General features: G+C 31.5%; 1 long non-coding RNA gene across 1 annotated transcript; it reads right to left on the bottom strand.

Moving 5' to 3' along the window:
• Positions 1-20512: 20512 nt before the first annotated feature.
• LOC107634379 (uncharacterized) lies at positions 20513-21151 on the bottom strand. The gene is made up of 2 exons (XR_001618872.3): positions 20840-21151; positions 20513-20732 (listed from the first exon to the last, which is right to left on the bottom strand). It is a non-coding gene; the product is annotated as an uncharacterized LOC107634379 (long non-coding RNA).
• Between the last annotated feature and the right edge of the window lie 220 nt (positions 21152-21371).

Genomic DNA, 21371 nt, shown 5'->3' with positions numbered 1-21371 from the left:
ACCTACCTGGACGATGGAGGAGAGACACAGCTCCGGTGCCAGAGGGAGCGGCAGCAACACTCTTCCACCAGTGGCGAAGACAGATGGAGCAACTCCGTTTGAGGCAATGAAACACAATCCAAGCAACTTGACGTAGACTTCGGAGGAGAATGGAGGTCAATAGTGCTGGCGGAGGGTGGCCGGAGGTGCTTCTGGAGGATGTTGTAGGGGAGAGAGAAGAGAAAGGAGAATAGAGGAGAGAGAATGGTGTTCTCGAAAGTGAGGGGAGAGGGCTGCGCATTTTGAATTTAGATCAGGTTTACCGTTGGATTTATCGACGGATAATACATTGCAGCGTTCCATTACTTGAGATTCATCAGCGGATAAATTTGACGGTAAATCCTACGGTAATCTCGGCGCCAATTTTTCTTGTTTTTTCTCCAATTATTACTGGAGAATTTACCGTTGAAATATCAAATCCGACGGTAACCTTTTTATTTGACGAATTTATTGCCATATCTGCCGGTAAATCCGCTGCTAACATCTGCCGCTAAATCTGATAATATTTAGCATTTTTCTTGTAGTGGGTGATATTGATCAATCAAAAGAGGTGCATCTCATCAACTGGGATAAAGCTTGCGAACCCAAAAAATCAGGAGGCCTAGGTTTTAAACATGTAAGCAAAATGAACCGTGCCTTTATGATGAAAGCTTATTGGGTACAAGTTGAAAAAAGAGACTCTTTATTGACTAAGATCCTCAGATCTAAATATAGAGTCGAGAAGGACATCATTCCTAATGTTGAGCGAAAACCTAATAGCTCAAACCTTTGGAAAGGTATATGCAAGTCTTGGGAAAATGTTCAACAGAATTATATTTGGCGCATTGGAATGGCTTTGAGATTAAGTTCTAGAATCACAATAAGATCTCTAATTTGGACAAATTGGAGCAATATGCTTAGCAGGTAAATAACTCTCTCATTGATAAGTCTAGTTCTCTGATGGACTTTCTTGATGTTTCAGGCAACTGGACTTGAACAACAAAACAAGCTCTGTAGTTGGCTACCAGAAGATGTGGTCAAAAAGATTGCTACTATTACTCTCCAATCTCCATGGAGGAAACCTGATCATGTAGCATGGATGTTGTCTCTGGATGGCTCATTCAATCTTAAACAGTCTTATCAAGCTCTTTGTCACGCTCTCCCACCATCTAATAGAATTTTAAACCTGGTTCGGTATTGGAGAGGGCCTAAACGTATGCGATCCTTTCTATAGTTAGTTGCTAACAATGCTATATTAACCAATGTGCAGAGAGAACGACGCCACCTTTCAGCCTCATCGTCTTTCCCTAGATGCAATAGTTATAGCGAAACGATCCTTCATATGCTTAGAGACTGTGATTTTGCGTCAAGAGTTTGGGACGCCTTGCTGCCACCAGTGTGGAAACAAAGTTTCTTTGACTCAAATCTTTAGGACCGGATGAAATCAAATCTTTCTAATTCAAGAAATTGGCAATGCCTTTTTGGAGTGATAACATATTCTCTTTGATTCTTTCGTAATAAACTAATATTTGAGGGAAATTACTCCCTTAGCTTCTGCACTAGCTCAAGTTAGAGTGAGAGTTGATAAGATCCTTCGTATTTCAAGAACCAAAGTGCATCTTAATGCGCATAATACTAATTATAATCAATTAATTACTTGAAAATCTCCGAGTGATGATGCTATCAAGTTGAATGTAAATGATTCTTGTATGGCTTCTACTAATAATGCAGCGTACGGTGAGATCATTAAAAATTATCTCGAAAGTTTTGTTAAAGGTTTTTCTTATAACCTTGGAAGCTGCTCCATTATGCATGCAGAACTCTGAGAAATAATTTTTTGTCTTTAAATTGCTGCATCTTTAGACCACCTTATGTGATTGTGGAGTCAGACTCTACTACGACTCTTAATTTTATAACTCACGGTTGTCCAGGTACCCATCCCTGCTCCCCTCTTATTGAGGAGATTAAGATTCAAGCTAGTCGTATGCCTAAGGTGTTATGGAATCACATTTCTCGTGAGGCAATTTTTTTCGCGAATACTTTAGTGAAGAAAGGTCAACAACTACCTCTTGGCAGCCACACTTTTGATTCTGCCCCTTATGAGATTGTTTATATTTTAGTCTTATATATAGCTTCAAGTCCTCTATTTAGATGCTTTTAGTTTCTTTGTTTTGCTTTTGGGATCCTGACTCCCATTTCCTCAAAAAAAAAAACAAAAAAGGGGGAGGGGGGAGGGGGTTGGTTTTAGGTCTTCCACATGTCATTTTTTGAAAAACAAAGTGAGGATGAACTAGATTTGTTATGTAAGATTTTTTTTTTTTTCTTCATTTGTGGATGTATGGGGCTAACTGAGCATCCTATACTCCACCATGCCTAACCAAAAGAAAAAAAAAGATTGTTAAAAGAAAACCATCAATAATAATAATAATAATAATAATAATAATTATTATTATTATTATTATTATTATTTCAAACGTTTTCTCACCATTTTTCCTAATTCTTTTCAAATAAACTTTTGACACCACCAAATATACCTTTTCCCACCCACCCAACTTTTTATTCATCTTTAATTTATGTCAACCGTTACTTTTTTATCTTCTTAATTTCAAAAATTGCAAACTAACATCAACTCTGCTAAATCCTAAACCCTCAAAAAAGTGAAAAACATAAACTAAATCATAGTTACGACATTTTTAATTTACTAAAAACAATCTAATTTATTTTATTTTTAAATTACAAATTCAAACTTTTACATTACTTTTCTCAAATTATTTAATTTATACAAATTTTTTCTTAATTTTTCATTATTATTCAATAATTATAAAGCAATTTTTTTTCAAAAAGGAAATACACAGCATTAACAATATAAGCACATTATATGAATACACTTATTTTCATCTTACGTACTTAATATATATTACTGGTTTTAGTTAAATTTAAAATCAAATATAACAAATATTCATTACACTAAATACTAACTCCTAAATAAAAAATATTAAATAAATAATTCTTAACCATAAATACTAATTCATAAATCCTAAATCATAAATCCTACACTTTATTCTATTAACTTTAAACACTAATTTCTTAATCCTAAATCCTAACTAATATATATAATATATAATAAAGTACTAATAAATACATTTTGTATAACTTTTCTTCTAATTAAGTGTTCAAATAACCCTAAATGGCTAAATACTTTTTTCTTTTCTAAACCCCTAAATATATTTATTTATTTATTTTTTCTTTTCTTTTTCTTTGGCAATTATTTGCCTTCCAATAAAAGTCTTACAATCCAGAAAAGATATAACACCCCAAAAAAAGAAAAAACCCAAACTTCCGCGGTCAATAAAACATAAAACATAAAAACATCTTCATAGTTAACCAAACTTCCCTAATTAAAACATCTTCCAAGAATATGTCATAAAGCCCAAAACTTCATCTTCATTAAAACAATACCAAACTACCCTAATTAACCAACCATCCGCTGCAATGTTAGACAGTGTTTGCAGACAATGATTGCGCGTGACGCTACGCCATTCCACGACACTTCCTCACATGAGAAAAAATGTTTCCTTCATCATGCTAGCACTTACCAAAATCTAAATGTCCAGCCCAAAATGAAAACACTAAGGTAGTGTTTGTTTTCAGGGACAGAACACGGAGACATGGACAATACTTATTTAAAAAGTGTTTGGAAGCAGAGACATAGACAGTGGATATATTGTTTTTGAGACAATTTTTTATACTTTTGTGTCCACTCTTTCACGAAGGACAACGATGGACACAGAATTTAAAAAAGTGGACACAGACAATTTTATAAATTTTGTTTTCCTTTTTTTCCACTATAACCCCTTCTTATTTTTTCTATTGCGTTGTTCAGAGATATTTTTTTTTTCTGTTCTTTCTCTATCTCTTTCTTTTCCAGGTACTCTCTCCTTTCTGTAGAACTTTTTATTGCGGGTAGATAATTCTTTTTTTTTTATCGTTTTACTTCAATACCATTTTAACCTTATATTATATTATTTGATTTGTAATAAAAATAATAACAAAAATAATTAATCTTAAAATTTTTGAAAGATAAATATTAGCAAAAGTAAAATTGATCTTTTAAAATGTTAAAAAATAATTTATAAATTGTAATTGATTTTATATAATTTAAAGAAAAATCAGTTTTTTATAAAGAAAAATCAGTTTTTAGATAAAAAAATAGTTTTTTTTAAATAAAAATAAATTTTTATATGCAAAAACTAATTGTTTTTTCATGTAAAAATGGATTTTTTTTAAAATTAATTTTTTATTTAAAATTAATTTGGCTTATTAACTTAAACAAAATTTTTTATTAATCAAACTCAAATTTATTTTTTTTGTTAATCTTAACCATATGTATTCCTACATATTAATAATAAATTTTAAAATAAAATAATTATATTTATAAATTTTATTTTAATATAAATACTAATATATTTTTTTATTAAAATTTTTTGCCTCTTCAAATATTTTTTTCAAGTTCTGTCTGTACTCCTACGTACTCTCATTTTTTATTAAATTAATTTGTATTGATGTAGAAAATTTGGAATCACAGGGCTATTTTAGTCATTTCATATAATATTTTAGTCTTGTCCATGTGTATCCAAACATAATACTAGACATTACATTAGTGTCTTGTCCATCGTATCCAAACACAATACACAAAAGATAATTTTTAGTGTCTCCGTCCTATTGTCTCTGTTTCAGTGTGCTGTCTCTAAAAACAAACGCAGCCTAAGAGACTGTTTGGATATAAAATAGAAAATTAAAAGAAAGAAAATGGAAAAAAAGAAAATAAGAGGAAAAAAATAGAAGAAAAAGTTAATTTTTTTATGTTGTTTGGATGAAAAGAAAATGAATAGAAAATAAAATTTTTGTTTGGATGAAAGAAAAAATAAAAAAAAAAGAGAAAATCATAACCAAGTGAAATTACATTAATATCCTTTTTTATATTATATATAAATTATAATATACTAGTGTATGTAAATTATTTTTTTAATAAAGGGTAAATATGTAATTGTATCTTTTTTATTCCTTTTTTTATCTGTTTTCATCTCATAGGAGAAGAGAAAATATTTGGTTGTACATTTTCTCTTAGTTTTCTTTGGTGATCCAAACGGAAGAAATTTTAATTTTTCACCCATTTTCTTTTCCTTTGTTTTCTTCCCCCCAAATTCCCTTGAAACAAACATTGCGTAAGTGGAAAATCTATTAATATATATTAGTTTACGGAATTTTAATTTAATTTTAAATTTTAAATTATTTTGTTACAACTGTCCTCATATATATATTAGTTTGTTCAAATTTGTCATACAAAAATTCACATTTTTATTTTTGATATTGGGAGAAAGATGGTGTAAAACTGGAATATGGGAATGCAAGGTGCTTCATGTGAGTGTGACGGCTGGGATCAAAAAATCGGACGGTCCGATTTAAAAAACAGTAATCAGACGCTTCGATTAGAGGCTAGGCAGGTACACAAATCGGACCATCCGATTTGTACCCTCCAGCCACGTGTCAAACATGCATCAACCCGTGGGTCCAGAGCTTGTATACATACCATCTAAAGAATACCCCCCTCATTTCACTTTCGTTCTTCTTCCCCAAACCCCACCCTCACCCCACCTTCACTTTCAGCCTCCATTGATGCATAATCAATTTGAAAAAAAAAAAAATGGATCACTAGCTTTTAACAATGTTGAAGAAAAAGAATAAAAGACGTCAATCGTCCAGAATTTCACATTACTAATTATCTTGATCATCCTAATTATGTAAGTTTTTATTTTTAAATATTTTAATTTAATTAAAATAATAGTGATAATGTTAGATATTAGTAGTATAGTGATAACGTTAGAGATTAGTGTAGTAATAATTTTTAAATATTTTGATTTAATTAAAATAATAGTGATAATGATAGAGATTAATTATTTATTATGGTGATAATACTAGAGATTAGTGTAGTAATAATTTTTAAATATTTTGATTTAATTAAAATAGTAGTAATAATTTTAGAGATTAATTATTTATTATGGTGATAATATTAGAGATTAGTGTAGTTATAATTTTTGAATATTTTGATTTAATTAAATAATAGTGATAATTTTAGAGATTAATTATTTATTATGGTGATAATATTAGAGATTAGTGTAGTTATAATTTTTAAATATTTTGATTTAATTAAAATAATAGCGATAATTTTAGAATTAATTATTTATTATGGTGATAATATTAGAGATTAGTGTAGTTATAATTTTTAAATATTTTGATTTAATTAAAATAATAGCGATAATTTTAGATATAAGTAGTAATAAATTAATTATAGTGATAATGTTAGAGATTAGTGTAGTAATAATTTTTATTAAAATTATGGATGTATGATAATAAATTAAGATTATTATACGTGTGATGTAATAAATTAATTATTATAAATTGTTATTTATACGTGTGTGATAATAAAGAAATTAATTATTAGTATTAATTGTTATTATTATTATTATTATTATTATTATTATTATTATTATTATTATTATTATTGTTGTTGTTGTTGTTGTCGTCGTCGTCGTTGTTGTCGTTGTCGTTGTTGTCGTTGTTGTTGTTGTCGTTGTTGTTATGATTCTGTTAAATTTAATTTGTTAATTAAAGAAGGTTACATTTGTTTAATGTGGTCTATGTCTACGTTTTGTAGGATTCACGGATGTTGCAATGTGACCACTATTTGTCGCCGGATCTATACAATCAAATAGTGGAGGGACATTTATGGGACACCAACTTTTATCACGTTTTACAGATTGGAGTTGTCTAATGTCAGTCGGCATTGGTTAATGTTCTGGTCGAGAGATGGCGCCCTGAGACTCACACATTCCATTTTTCGGTTGGTGAGTGTGCTATGACGCTGGAGGACGTGGCGATAATTCTTGGTCTTCCAATGAATGGTTTGCCAGTCATAGGACCGACACCCAGTAGTTATGAGACGTTAGAGGCTGAGTGCTTGGATCAGTTTAGTGTTGCACCTAGGAAGGCAGATTGTAGGGGAAGTTCCATCAAGTTGACGTGGTTTCGAGGATTGAAGGATCGTTTAGTGTTGGTTGATGATATTCAGATTCAGAGGTACGTGAAGTAACACATAATGTTATTATTTGGGACCGTTATGTTTGGAGATAAGTCTGGGTCAGGGGTGCACTGGAAGTTTCTGCCATTACTCCGTAACTTTGCTGAGTTCGGCATATATATATATATATATATGAAACTGAAATCGGACCGTCCGACCGCTTTCTTGGTGATTCGAATTTTTTTGAACATTAAAATCGGACAGTCCGATTAGTGAACGGCCTGCCAAAAAAATTGGAAACCCAGAAATCGCTGGGTCCGATTTTAGTGACCTGCAAAATTTTGGTCCAGAAGCGTTGAAATCGGTGGGTCCGATTTCGTTGGGCCAAAAAAAATTCATCTCCGTACATGAAATCGGTGGGTCCGATTTCTTTGCACACAGCCATCCATCTATCACAAATCGGACGGTCCGATTTGTGTCCCTTCTCACCTGCAAAAAATTGGACCGTTGAATTTCTCTCCGTCACCTAACCACCGTCACAAGAGTGTAAAATTTCCCTAAGTTTCATAACCCAGTGTTACACCAAACTTGGTGTCATATGCAAAAAAATTTGCCACAAAAATTTAAAACAGGAGAAGCCACAGAGCTCCAACTCTTGGTAGGGAGAGTAGTTGGATAATGAAAAAAAAAGAAAGAAAATGACGGCCACAGAGAAGAGGGTGGTGACGAAAAAAGAAAATGACGGTCTAAAAAAGAAAGGACAACGGAAGAAAACAACGGTGAAGAACGACGGAAAAAAAAAGGTGGTTGACATCGCAAAGAAAAAAACGACGGTGCAGAAAGAAAGGATGACGAAAGATGAAGAAGAGGGTGGCAACGATAGCGACAATCACAGAGAATGAGGCTAGATCGACAGAGAAAAGAGGAATGAGACGACGGCGGTGATGGAGCCCACGACTGCTGTTGGATCCACAGAGCTGTGTCCACTGCAGAATGGCGTTGCAATCGTTCCTTCGCTGGTGGGTGCTGCCAATGATGGATGGTTAGTTCTCTCGCTCACCCACACTTTATTCTATTGTTTGATTGGTTGAAAATGCTAATTGAATTGAATATGGCTTTTCGTATTAATATCTTCAGAATAGCATGCCGCACTTGAAGAAGAGAGATTAGGAGATGTCGATGTTGGCAATGGTGGAGCTGGCAGCAATTTTCTATCCTCGCCAATGACACCTATGGAATGATGCAACAAAAGAGAGGAGCCCACTAGAGACAAGCTTTTTGGTGGTTTGAAGTTACTCTCTCAAAGTATCATAAGCGGCTGAGGAAAACTCAAATCATTTTAGGATTGAAATCTTAGTACAGGTAATCTTAGTTGTGACGTTTTAATAATATTCCTCTATCTATTCTCTGTTTAATGTTGGAAATTAACATTTTAAAGTATTAATTAGGTCACTTTTTGTGTAGGCAAATCAGAAAATGTATAGACTGCCAAGTTTATAAGATAACTTAATTCACGTGACCTAAAAGAAAAAAGAACAAACAATTAGAAAAGTAATATTGATAAGGAGACAATGAAGTTACGTTTGGTCATCGGCCAAATTAGTATTGTCTGGTCTTCCAAATTTGGCGTGAATGATAGAAAAAAGACAAATTGAATGCTGCAATGTGCAGTTTCTTTATATTTCTATTGCCACTACTTGGATTTAATTTAATTTAAAGTTATTTATTCTACATTTGTGTTCTTTTTTCTTTTTTTTCTTATTGCTTCAAGTATTCATTTTGTTTTTGTTGTTTTTGTTTTGCTGTTTAGAATTTTAGACATATACAAACGAATTGCAACTGAAAGTGTTGTCGTAAATGGTTCTGTAATTCACAGGTTAAAACTTTAATTTTTCTCCTTTTAGATCTTCTGTGACTATTAATTTGTTATATGTGATGAAATTTCAAAATCTAGATCAGATACAGCTACAGATGCAATGATGGTTGAGGTCAAGAAAATAATGTACTTAGTTGTTGTCAAAGATGTCACCCCTGTTTCAATTTATTCTTTGTTTTTTTTTTTTTGATTATCATGTTAATGAATTTGGATTTTGAAACAATTTAGACCATAAAAAACGCTATCTTTTATGAGCAACAAGTAAAACAGAGACTGTGCAATTTGAACTATTTGTAATTATCAAGTTGAATAGAGACAAGACTTCTTTGATTATTTGCTTTTTAGTGTTACTTTTTTAGTGCTATGGTTTCACATGGATTAAGGGTTATTTTAGATGTTTGCTTACTTATTTACTCTCTCTATAATGTTAGTTTTCTAACAAAGGTTTTACTTTATTCTCAGTTTGATGGAAAATTTTTTTTATGGAGTTTGAATAGGTAAGTGTTGGTGAAGCAAGATTTCTAGAATGTTGTGCAAGTATAGTGGTTCATTATTTTTTAGGTTTAATTACTCTGCTGGTCCTTATAGTTTTGTAAAATTTTTAATTAGGTCCTTATACTTTTTTTTTCTTTTAATTGAGTCCTTGCATCAAAATTTTTTTTAATTGGGTCTCTACACTTTTTTTTTCTTTTATTTAGGTCTCTGTACCAATTTTTTTTTTTAGTTGGGTCCCTATAAAATTAAGCCAACTACTACTAAGAGGGATTTAATTGGAAAAAAATTAGTGCAAGGACCCAATTAAAAAGAAAAAAAAAGTATAGGGACCTAATTGAAAATTTCACGAAACTATAGAAACCAAAAGAGTAATTAAACCTATTTTTTATTTGTGATTAAGGGGTTATTTTTGTGATACATATATAATAAAGTATAAATCATATTTTTTGTCTCTAATTTACCAAATTTCTTTAATGTTTAACTTAAATAAATTTTATTTTAACTTTGAAATCAGTTTTATTTTTATTCTTCAATAATATTAACTTTTTACCGTACATAATTATTCAATTATTTTTTTAATCACATCTAAGTTAGTTATTCTTAATCACATTACTCATTCTAAATAAATTTATTTGTTTAATTTTATTATTAATCACATTAATTTTATTCTAAGTAAATTTATTTTTAATAAGATTAAAATCAAAAAAATAAATTGAATAATTATCTATCTTAAAAAATTGATATTATTGAAAGATAAAATTAAGATTTATTTCAAGGTTAAAAATAAAAATTAATTAAATTAAACATTAAAGAAGTTTGGTATATTAGAGACAAAAGGTATAATCTATACTTTATTGTATGTGTACCATGTTCTTTTTTTTTTCTTTTCCCGAAGTTTATCTACTAGCTATTCTACAAGTATAAGTAAAAATCTTGAATTCGTAATACAATTCATTCTGTTAACATTTACTATCATTTTACTTGATTTGATAATTTTTCTAAGAGTAATGTATCATTTTTGTCCACAACGTTTTCGTCCTATTTAAGTCCCTGATGTTTTAAAATTGTCTCAATGTTGTCCTACTGTCAATTCTGTTAATGGATTACTAACGATAGGACAACATTGAGACCATTTTGAAACGTTATGGACTTAAATAAGATGGATTAAATGATAGGAACAACCTTAGAATTTATCCTAAATATTAGTGACAAAAATAGTATTTTACACTACAAAAAAAACGTTGAATATCATCAGATTTACCGTCGGAGGTTAGAGCCGGATTTAGCGGCAGCTTTACCGACAAATTTTGCAATAAATTCTTAGGGGCAAAAGATTTACCATCGAAAACCAGAATCTGACGGTAATAGTTGGAGGAAAAAGCAAAATAAGTGGCACCACGATTACCATAAAATTTATAGGCAAATAAATCTGACGGTAATGTTGATTAGTGAAACGTTGCGTTTTGGTCAACCGCAAAGCTTTACCACGAATTTATCCGCCGGTAAATCTGACAGTAAGTATGCCCTAAATTCGAACCGCGAACCTTCTTCCCCCTCACTTCGACATACTCTCTCTCTCTTTCTCTCTCTCTAACCCTCTCGCATCCCACTCTCTCTCTAACCCTCTCCCCCTTCTCTCAATGTTCCCTCCGGCAGCCTCCTCTGATGGCCCCTGCTTGTCATCCGAACCGAACCACCGCTGTTGGTGCCGCTTCTGTCGCTGCTGTTGTTGCCGCCGCCTCTACCACTGCTGCTCCCTCTAGGTAGCACCCCTTCTCTCACTTCTTAAATTTGATTCTAGCTTGGTATTGGATGACCATTGATGAGAATAGATTTTAAATTGATTCTAAATTAGAAGTTGAGAATAGATTCTAAATTATGTTGTTTGTTGTATTATTCTAAATTTTAACTAATTAAGTACTCAACTAATTAGTTAACAATGTATATCATATAATGACTAATATAATTTAAATTTAGAGACAAATATATATATTTACAATATTAGCTTGAATAAGGTCTAGTAATTTATACAAACTAGAATTTAAAGTTTTGATTTGAATTTCCAAAAGTATGTGAAGTAATAGGTTTAGATAACATCTAATCTCATCAATCTAAGAGTCGAGTTAGAAAGAGAACATCATTAATATTTAACAATGCTTGACGAATGCATGTTTAGTAGTGTTAAAGTTTGAGAATAGATTCTCTAATGGATTAGTTAGGCATAGATTCAAGGGGTTCTAACTTTATAAAGTTTCATGTTAGAATATGTTTTGATTGTTGTGTGGTTCATCGGCGTGAAGGTTAGCACCTTTTTAGGGAAGGTTATGTCAAAATTTCTTCCAAATAACATAATTGTGGGAGGATTTGTGTTAATTGGTATGCTAGCTCTTTGCAGACATGATGACAAATAGAGGTGTCACAGATCGGCCTCATGGTCGTGGTAGAGGGAAGGTTTCTACTGGTACCCCTGGGACTTCTCAGTCGTCTCCCTCTACTCAAACTACCCTAATGACGTCACAGGCAATGGGTGTACCAGATCAGCCGTTCATCATGGTCCCTAACCCCAACTATAGGACTCCTTCTACCTCGATGATGCAACCTCCATCCGCTTAGCAGCCTACTATCTCGATGATGCCACCTCCATCCATTCAGCAGCCCACTATTTAGACGACGGCGCCTCCAGTGATAGACACCGCGATGCTGGAATCCTCTCGCAGATCCCAGCCAGATGCTCATCCACGACCTCCCATTGTACGGATGACGATTTGGCCTGATGGGACGACGACGTTAGTACGATTTGGTTAGTCAGTTTAATTTAGTTACACTCAATTTTCTAGTTTTAGTGGATTTAAGTTGTTAAGATAGGTTTGACTTAGAATAGTAGGTTTGAACTGATAAACGTGTTTGTTAATTCTTGATTGTTAATCGATGTTGCTGCTTAAGTCATATAATGCAATATAGATGAAACTACTGATCTTAATTAATTGAGCTGCTTATTGGTGATTAATAGATGTTGCTGCTTGATTCTTGTCTGTTGATTGTTGATAGATATTGTTGTTTAAGTGAATTATTGATGGATAGAATTTTTGGCGTATTCTAGTTATAGATGAAATTTTGCCAAAATTTCTAAAAAAATTAAATATAATTGAAGTTTATAGATTACTTCAAATAAATTTTTAGTAAACTACTAATCTTAAGTTTTTCATTGATAGGTTTGCGCTAAATAACAATGCATGTACACAGGAGTGTACTAATGTCATCAAGCTAATGTACGACCACCCATAGCCGAGCTACAAGAAGATTCCAGCTGAGACCAGAGAGCAATGATTTCAGAAGTGGGCGGTAAAAATTCAACCTATTCAAATCTTAGTTAGTTTATATCTTGTATTTGTTTAACTATGTATTTAATTTTGATTAACTCGTGCTAAAGGTTCTTTCTACAGAAGAAATTTATATGGAACAAGACTCACGATCTCATGATCAGGAAGATCTTTGACTATTGGATGGCTAGGCGGCTTCAGTAGATATTGGAAGACGTACGTGAGCATCGTGACCACCTCACCATTTGGCTTCGTCCGGACATTAAAAAGGCACTGTACGCCCATTGGGAGACTAATGAGGGGTTCAAGCGTCACCGCCTCACAAACAGAGCAAACAGGGCATTGGCCAGGTCTTCAAAATATACCGGTAGGTCAGTGACTTTCATAAAGACAAAGGCCAGGTTGGTAAGTAACTTGTTTCATTTTGTTATTAAGTCTGTTTAGTCTTAATATAATGCCATTATTACTTGACTTAACATGTGGTTTCAAAATGTGTAGTATAAATCGTTGGTTTGCGAGACGATGATGGCAGAGACCTTCAAGTATACCCACATGTTGAATGAGAACAAGGAGATATTTGCTAATCAGCGGGCCACGGATCATTATGTGAGTAAAAATTATGTGATATATAATTTTTAAATTAACTACAATCCTAATCATAAATGTGTTATACAGGAGTCCTACATGTAGAGATTGAAGGGCACAACCCAGCAATCTCAGCATACTGGAGACGACGGCAACAACTCCGCTGCATCAGTGACACACAAGAATTGCATGTACGGGCTGGGATCGTTCTTTGCCGACAACCTCTGCACATCCACATTGAGACAATCATCCACCTTTGCCACCAGTCGGCTCATCAATCCCGAGGACGACGTCGATTTGAGGGAGCAAGTGTTGCTCCTCACCTGGAGCCTTTACCAACAGGCTCAGCAGCTACAGGAGTCTAAGAAGGGGTATCAGGTGATCCTCTCTCGCATGCCAAACACAGATGACCTCAAGCTGGAGTGGATGCGGGAGCTGGAGTGGCATCAGCGGACGGAGTGACAGAAGGTGGTGTACCAAGATCAGATGCGCGCCAGTGGCAACGACACTCCCAGTGGCAATGGCGGCGCTGTGGGAGGGGCACGATTGGGCCACCACCTCAGCAGGACCAGCGGGACGACGACAACGATGACGACTATCAGGATCTTTAGTGATTAAGGTTTTTGTTTTAGACTGATTGATTGTATTATATCCTTTGTTATTTGACTTTTCATTTCATTTGTACGATTATATTTAATTTAACATATTTGGTTTCTATTATTTAAAATTTGACTACTATTTGTGTAAAAAATAAATTTAAAAAAAAAATTTAGAATTTGATCACTATTTGCATAAAAAAATTTAACAAAAAAAAAATTGAACTTACTGTCAGATTTACCTAAAAAAAATCCAACAGTAAATTTGCGGGAAAATATAGTTTGGCACCAAAGTTACCGTCGGAAAAAATCCGCCGGTAACTATCATCAAATATTCATAGCTTAAAAATTGAATTCCGCTGCTAAATTCGCCGCAAATACCGGCGGACAGCAAAATTCGATAGTAAACAATTACCGGCGAAGTTGTTGGATTTAATCCGATTGAAAATTTGATGGTAATCTTATTATTGATGGATTATTTTCGTTTTTTCACCGATAAATTCGACGGTATTCGACATTTTTCTTGTAGTGTTACTTTTTTCTCCTTTTTATTCCTCTTTTACCTCTCTTTAAAAAGATGTGGAATGTAAAATTAATTTTATATTTTTCAATTAAAATTTTTTTATTTCTTCTATATTATTCAGCTAAAAAATTTGCACAATTCAATTTTTTTTTATTATTCAACTAAAACTTTTGTTTTATTCGAGTCATTCAATTAAAAATTTCATAATTCAAAATAATTTCTGTGTTACGTAACTAAAATTCCTTCATTTTATAACTAAAATTTGTGTTTGTTAACAAAAGTTTTACTGTCTTATTTTTTGTGTTTTACACACTTAAAAAAAGATTAAAAAAAAGAAAAAAGAAAAAATACAAACAAAGAAAAAAATTAAAAAATTTAGCAACAATATCAAGAAAAAAAAGAAAAAATACAAATAAAGAAAAAGACAAAATAAAAAAATGCAATAGCAACATCAGGAAGAGAAAGAGAAAAAAGACCCCTCCAAAAAGGGGATAAAAAAAGAGAAGAAGAAATCAATTTAAGATAAAAAATATATTTTATTATTATTAGAATAATTTTAATTTATGTGCTAATTTAATCAAGTTATTAATTAAGACATATTGTTGGTTCCATTTTTTATATATCTAGTATAAAAAGTAAATTTTTTTATCTTTTTTATTTTCTTTTATCAATTTTAATATCAAAAGGCAAAATGTAGTATATGAAAATATATAAAAAAAAATGTTAGAAAACTAACAAAATTTATTATTTTTAGCTAATAGTTAACCATCAATATTTAAAAGTGTAGAATAAAAATATGTTGTTAGATTGTTAGATTAAAAAAATTAAATTGATAATTAAAAGTGCTTACTAAAAATAATAAATTTTGTTGATCTTTTGAGTTTTTTTCTATATAAAAATATGATGCATATAAGATTTTTTATTTTTATATTCAATACTTAAAAAATAAAAAAATAAACCCAACCTCTTCGAATATGTCTAAAGTGCACTATCAAATTTGTTAAAGCTCTCATGCTTAGAAAGTTAGAATATAGAAAATCATTCTACAACCCAATATAATCAGCAAAAACAATAATTTGGAATATTTCTTAATTGGGTGATTCATATTCGTGGACTGAAGTCATCAAAACAAAACACCATTTCAATTTTGTCTGCATATATAGATGTATACAGAGATGAATAAGTGGTGTTATTTTGTTAGAGGCTGGGTTCTCTGTTTGTTACCTTAATTTGTTAAGAAAATAAACAAAAGGAAGAGATTTCGCCCCGTTATTATTGCCTCATGCCTACAGCTGGTGGGTGGGTGCGTGTCTTCTATCTTCTTCAAAGATATGACCAATATAATCTCTGTATATAATAATCGATAACGACTTATTTTCTTGCTCTTCTGCTACTTCAAGCAACTCATTCTTATTTGACTTCTTGGCTTACACCAGTGCAATTCATTATTATTGTATTATTTTATGGTTTTATCATCTTGCCATGTACGACTATACATTAATTTATTAATTTCGTGAACACTCCTTTTCTTCTTTGATCAAACTTCTAATAATCGAGGACAAACTAGAGTATGAACACTCAAAAAGTCCTTACCTAAGCATTATACGAAAGCAGATACTTCTACTTTTTTTTTTTTCTTAATTAATGTTTCTTCCTTCAATTTCCTCAATCTTAATGCTTGAGCTCATCGAGGACCTAATAAACCAAAGCTGCAACAGGGGAAGGCAGATAATATTCAGGTTAAAGTACTAGTCTCTGATGTTTGAATTAAATTTTAATTTAATCCGTTTTAAACATTTTATTTTTACTTTGAAAAATTTTAAATAAATTTAATATTATTTATTAAATTTCACATGAATAATTAATAGAACAACTAACATAAACATTCATAATGATATTATTAAGTCATATCTTCTTATGTTAAAAAAATATAACATTTTTTTTGTAACACTTTTTTAATCCATTAAATTCCAAATCTTATTAATCAATTATTAACGTTCCAGAATTAAAGAAAAAAATTTTACATTGGTAATCGTTAATAGATTGATTTTACTTATGTATCAAAATTAAACGTTATTGGCTCTTAAATATGCTAACGGTTGATGTCAAATTTAATTATAGGACAATATTAAATATGTTTAAAACTGAAATAAAAAATTTGAAAATTTTTAAGATTGTAATAAAATATTTAGAATGTTAATTATTAAATTAGGATTTGGTCTAGCTTAAGAACCAAAAAATCCTTTAGTTATTCTATTCGTTACTTGTTTGAGGGGGAATTTTTTTATTCTCTCTCTCTTTTCCCAATTCCCACTAGAATTACTCTCTTTCACTCTGCTTCCGATGAAAGTGCAAAATATATGATTATAGTCACAAGAAAAAGTATAGGTGAAAAGAATATATATGTTGAAGTCACAAATGTTACCATAAATAAGCAATGCATAAATGCATATACAAGTGATTATTACAATTGCTCATAGTCTAATAATAGAAAGGGAAGAAGCCTAACCAAGGATTAAAAGAAAATGATCCAAAAATAAGTGATAGAAACAGAAATTTCCTTAGAGTTGGGCTGAAACTAGACCTTTCTTTACAAGGACTACTCTAGAAGGATCAGCAAAGCGAACAGAGAAAGATCTAGAGAGAATGTCAGGTTCATCAAGTGCAGCAGTCCCCTGATCAAAATTCTGAGAGTAAGTGTATGAATCATAAGGGACCTGAAAGGGTGTTGTTGCACTTGCACACTCAAAAAGCTTCTTCTTCTCTTTCTTGAGCTTCATCCACAGAATCTTCCACCTCAACTTACTTGATCTTGTCCCTGATAACGACCTTATGTCTTCAATCTCACTGTAACTGCTCCTTCCCAATTGGATTGATCTCCGGCTAGAAGAATTGCGCCAACACTTGGCATCCATGGCTGCACTCAGACAAAGGCAAAGAGTGTTGTAACTGTAAACAAGCTAAGCACAGTGAATGAGAGAAGTGAGAAAAGGGCTTTGAATATAAGCACATGACATGGGGATTTCGGTTTTTGAAGCAAAAGTGGATTGTCTTGTTTATTCTTTATAGGAACTTTCTTTTTTTGGCTTCACACTTCACTCACTCACCCAAAGTAAAGCCTAATCATCTAACCCCAGCTGAACAAAAAATAATATTATCTCTTTCATTATTATAAAATTAAAGTACAGCAAAGGAAAAGGCCAAGAGTGAAGAGTCCAAGACCTGCGCCACCAAAACTTAGTAAACTGATTATGTGGATCACACATTCACACCAACCTGTATAGTAATAACTCAGGCACGTGATGCACGTGACTGACTGCATGTGGAAACTGCTTTCTGAGCAATTTGCCATGTGGAACTCTGTTTTGGTGCAGCATTGACGTGATATTATTATTATATATCCTAATCATGCTTAGGATGCAGCATCTGCCATTTGCAGTTGCACTCATTCGGTTAGATAGGCGGCAATAGTGAGCAACATTAGCCATTGCAAGTTTGTTGACCGTTATAACGTGGTTTTTTTTTAAGAATGAGCTCAGCACCAAAAGTTAGAACAATATTACTTAGTCTGTAATATTACTTTATACAATATTACTTAGTTTGTAATATTCAAAAAATTTTACTAGAGAACCAACTCGAGATATAACCCATTATAATTAATTAGTTAAAAAATATGTTAGTTACATATAAAAAATAGGATATTGTTATACATCAAAATATTTTTTCATCCAAGTTTATTCAAGTGGGTCTAACACCAACAAAAACCACTTTCATTAAAAGAGCGTCGTTACACACGCTTTTTCTTCTTCTCCTCCCCGCACTTTTTTTTTCTTCTTCTCCCATGCGCTTCTTCTTCTTTTTCTTTCAAATACATGCATATATCATCTTCTTTTTCTTTCAAATTTACGCATACATCCTCCACCTCCTCCTCGCGCACGCAGATTCTTCTTCTGCTTCTCCTCCTTCTGCTCTTCTTCTTCTTCTTCTTCTCCTCTTTTTTTATCGTCATCACCAACAATACCAACATATTGTTAATGGATTGTTTTTTAATCGAATTGAATGAAATGCAATTGCTAAGTTGAATTGAATGGACGCAGGTGTTTTGAGTTGAATTGAATTGATAATCTCTAAATTGTAAAAACAGGTGTTTTGAATTTGATTTTATATAATGGATAATGTTCCGTTCATTTAGTACTATACAATTGTTTCACATTAATAACATGCAGAAAGCTATTTTGAATTTGATTTTATATAATGAATAATGTTCTGTTCATTTAGTACTATACAATTGTTTCACCTTAATAATATGTTCGATTCATTATAAATTGAATTGAATTGTTTTAAATTGAATGGACGCAGATATTCAGAATTGAATTGATTATCTCTAACAGAAGGAGAAGAAGGACGAAGAAAAGAAAAAGAAAAGAAGAAAAATCTGCGTGTACAAATTTGGAAGGAGGAGGAGGATGAGGAGGAGAAATACGAAGATGAAGAGAAGGAGAAAGACAAAGAAATGGAGAAGGAGAAGGAGAAGGAGAAGGAGAAGGAGGAGGGAACAGCACGTGATTTGAAAAGTTGTTACAACAAGTTAGATAGACTTGTATAAGGATTTTGTTTGGAAGTAGAGTTTTATTCTAAAAAATAAAACAACTTTTCACTATTCGTATTTTCTAAAAGGTTAAATTACACAGTTGATCCCTATAGTGAAATTGTAAATTGGTCTCTATACTTTAAAAATTTATAATTGAGTACCTAAAGAGAATTAAAATTTATAATTTAGTCCCCATTGTTCAAAAGTGTTTGATTTAATAGAATATTTCAGCATATGTTAAGAATATTCTGTTAAATCAAACATTTTTTTAACAGAAAAAATTAAATTGTAAATTTTAATTCTCTTTAAAGATTCAATTATAAACTTTTAAAATGTAGGAGCCAATTTACAATTCACCAAAAATATAAAAACTGTGTAATTTAACTTTTCTAAAATTTTAAAATTAAAAATAAAAAAAATTAATTGAATTGACTTATGCTATTATTAATTTCTTTGAGTTTCTCGTATTCAAATCCTCTGCTAATCATCCCCACTCATAAAGGACCTGTGAGGCTGTGACCAACTTCTCTCACCACTTGTTCTAGTTTCTATGTTGAAGAATTTAAAAAAAAAATAAAATATATTTTTTGTTCTTAAAATTTGACAAAAATTTTAAAAATATCTTTAAGTTTTATTTTGTTTTAATTTTGTCTCTAAAATTTTTTATTTGTATCAAATATACCTCTGACAGCTAATTTTTCAAGAAATCTAATACCAATTCAATAACAATTTCATAAAAACAACCCTCAACATAAGTAAATCAAACATAATTTTCATGTATTATTGTTAGATTAGTTTTAAATTTTTTGAAAATTTAGCCATCGAAAATATATTTAATACAAATAAAAAATTTTTGGAACAAAATTAAAACAAAATAAAATTTAGAGATATTTTAAAAATTTTTGCCAAATTTTAAAGACAAAAAATATCCTTTATCCAAAAAAATCCATCACTTATCTCTTTTATTGTATCTGACTCTAATCAAGATCTTCAAATTGACAAAACATGCAAATAGTATAGAGTCATTCTAGACAGCAGAATAAGTTTGCTAAAAAATTTACCAATTAGAGTTGATTAATAATTCTTAATCAAATATTTGAGCAGTAGAAAGTCACTCCTAGTAGAAATATATATATATAATCGCTCATTTCACATCTTAACAGTTAACACGTACATAATTCTGGCCATGGCATCGATTTTTCTTTTTTTTTTTTTTTTTTTCCTTTTTAAGTTTTGTATGCGCGAGTTATGGAAGTTTTTTATCCTTGAAATTCGTGAACTATATTGCGATAAAACTTGTGTGAGAGGGTCTCTAAAATTCTAATACCTAGTCTTGGCTTTGCCGGAAAGAATTGAAAAAGCATAACTGCATGCGAAAAGCGGAAAAAAGAAAGGGTAAAAGTAAAAGTAAAAGGAAGAGCACCCAGCACTGCAAGATAAGAAGAAGAATTCATTCATAAATCATAATTACAGTGCTCTGGAAGAAAGAAAATACAAAATTTTTCTCAACTGAAGAATCTTGAGGGGAAACATCCCCCCAAAATAATTGAATTAGAAGTAAGTAATTAGCTATAGATCAATGGAACATATATGTGATTGCCAGCGCCACCAGCATAAGAAGATAAGCAATTCCTTGATCAAGGGAAGTGCCTGCTTTAATTTAAAAATAGAAGAAGAAAAAGAAAAGTTTATTAGGATAAAAGAAAAGAATTAAAGAATGATTGAATAGAAAAGAAAACATGATTGGAGTAATTTACCATCACTTGAAGGAGCAGGAGCAGGAGAAGAGGAAGGAGTGAATTGCTGGGCTTGGCCCAAACCAGAGACGATGGAAAGCACCAAACTCAGAAGCGAGAAGGAGAAAAGCGTAAAAGGTTTCATCTTCAACAAACAAGAGAGAATTGAGAATTAGGAGTTGTTGGTTGAAAGAGAGAGAGAGAGAGAGAACTAGAACGGTATGTTATATATTGTAATAAGAAATTTCAAGGAAAAAAGGAAAATGAATGAGTGGGTTTGAAGACCCGCCACCTATATCGACCGGACTCTGATTCCACGCGGGATACTTCTTCAACTCTCAAACACTCATCGTTTCCCATATTTATAAAGTGTTTCATTTTCTGTCTAAGTAAGGAACCAATATTTTTAATACAGCTAATAAAAGATTTAACAAAAATACTATTCTTATATTAAATTCAGTTATCAAGATATTTATATATAAATATATGTAATTAAATTTATTTTTAATATATATTTATATTTTAACATATATTTTATATTAATAAATAATTT

This window comes from Arachis ipaensis, chromosome B3 (genome assembly GCF_059453495.1).
Source record: "Arachis ipaensis isolate K30076 ecotype BB chromosome B3, ASM5945349v1, whole genome shotgun sequence".
NCBI classification, from domain to species: domain Eukaryota; kingdom Viridiplantae; phylum Streptophyta; class Magnoliopsida; order Fabales; family Fabaceae; genus Arachis; species Arachis ipaensis.
This window is presented reverse-complemented; position numbering and strand designations above follow the sequence as displayed.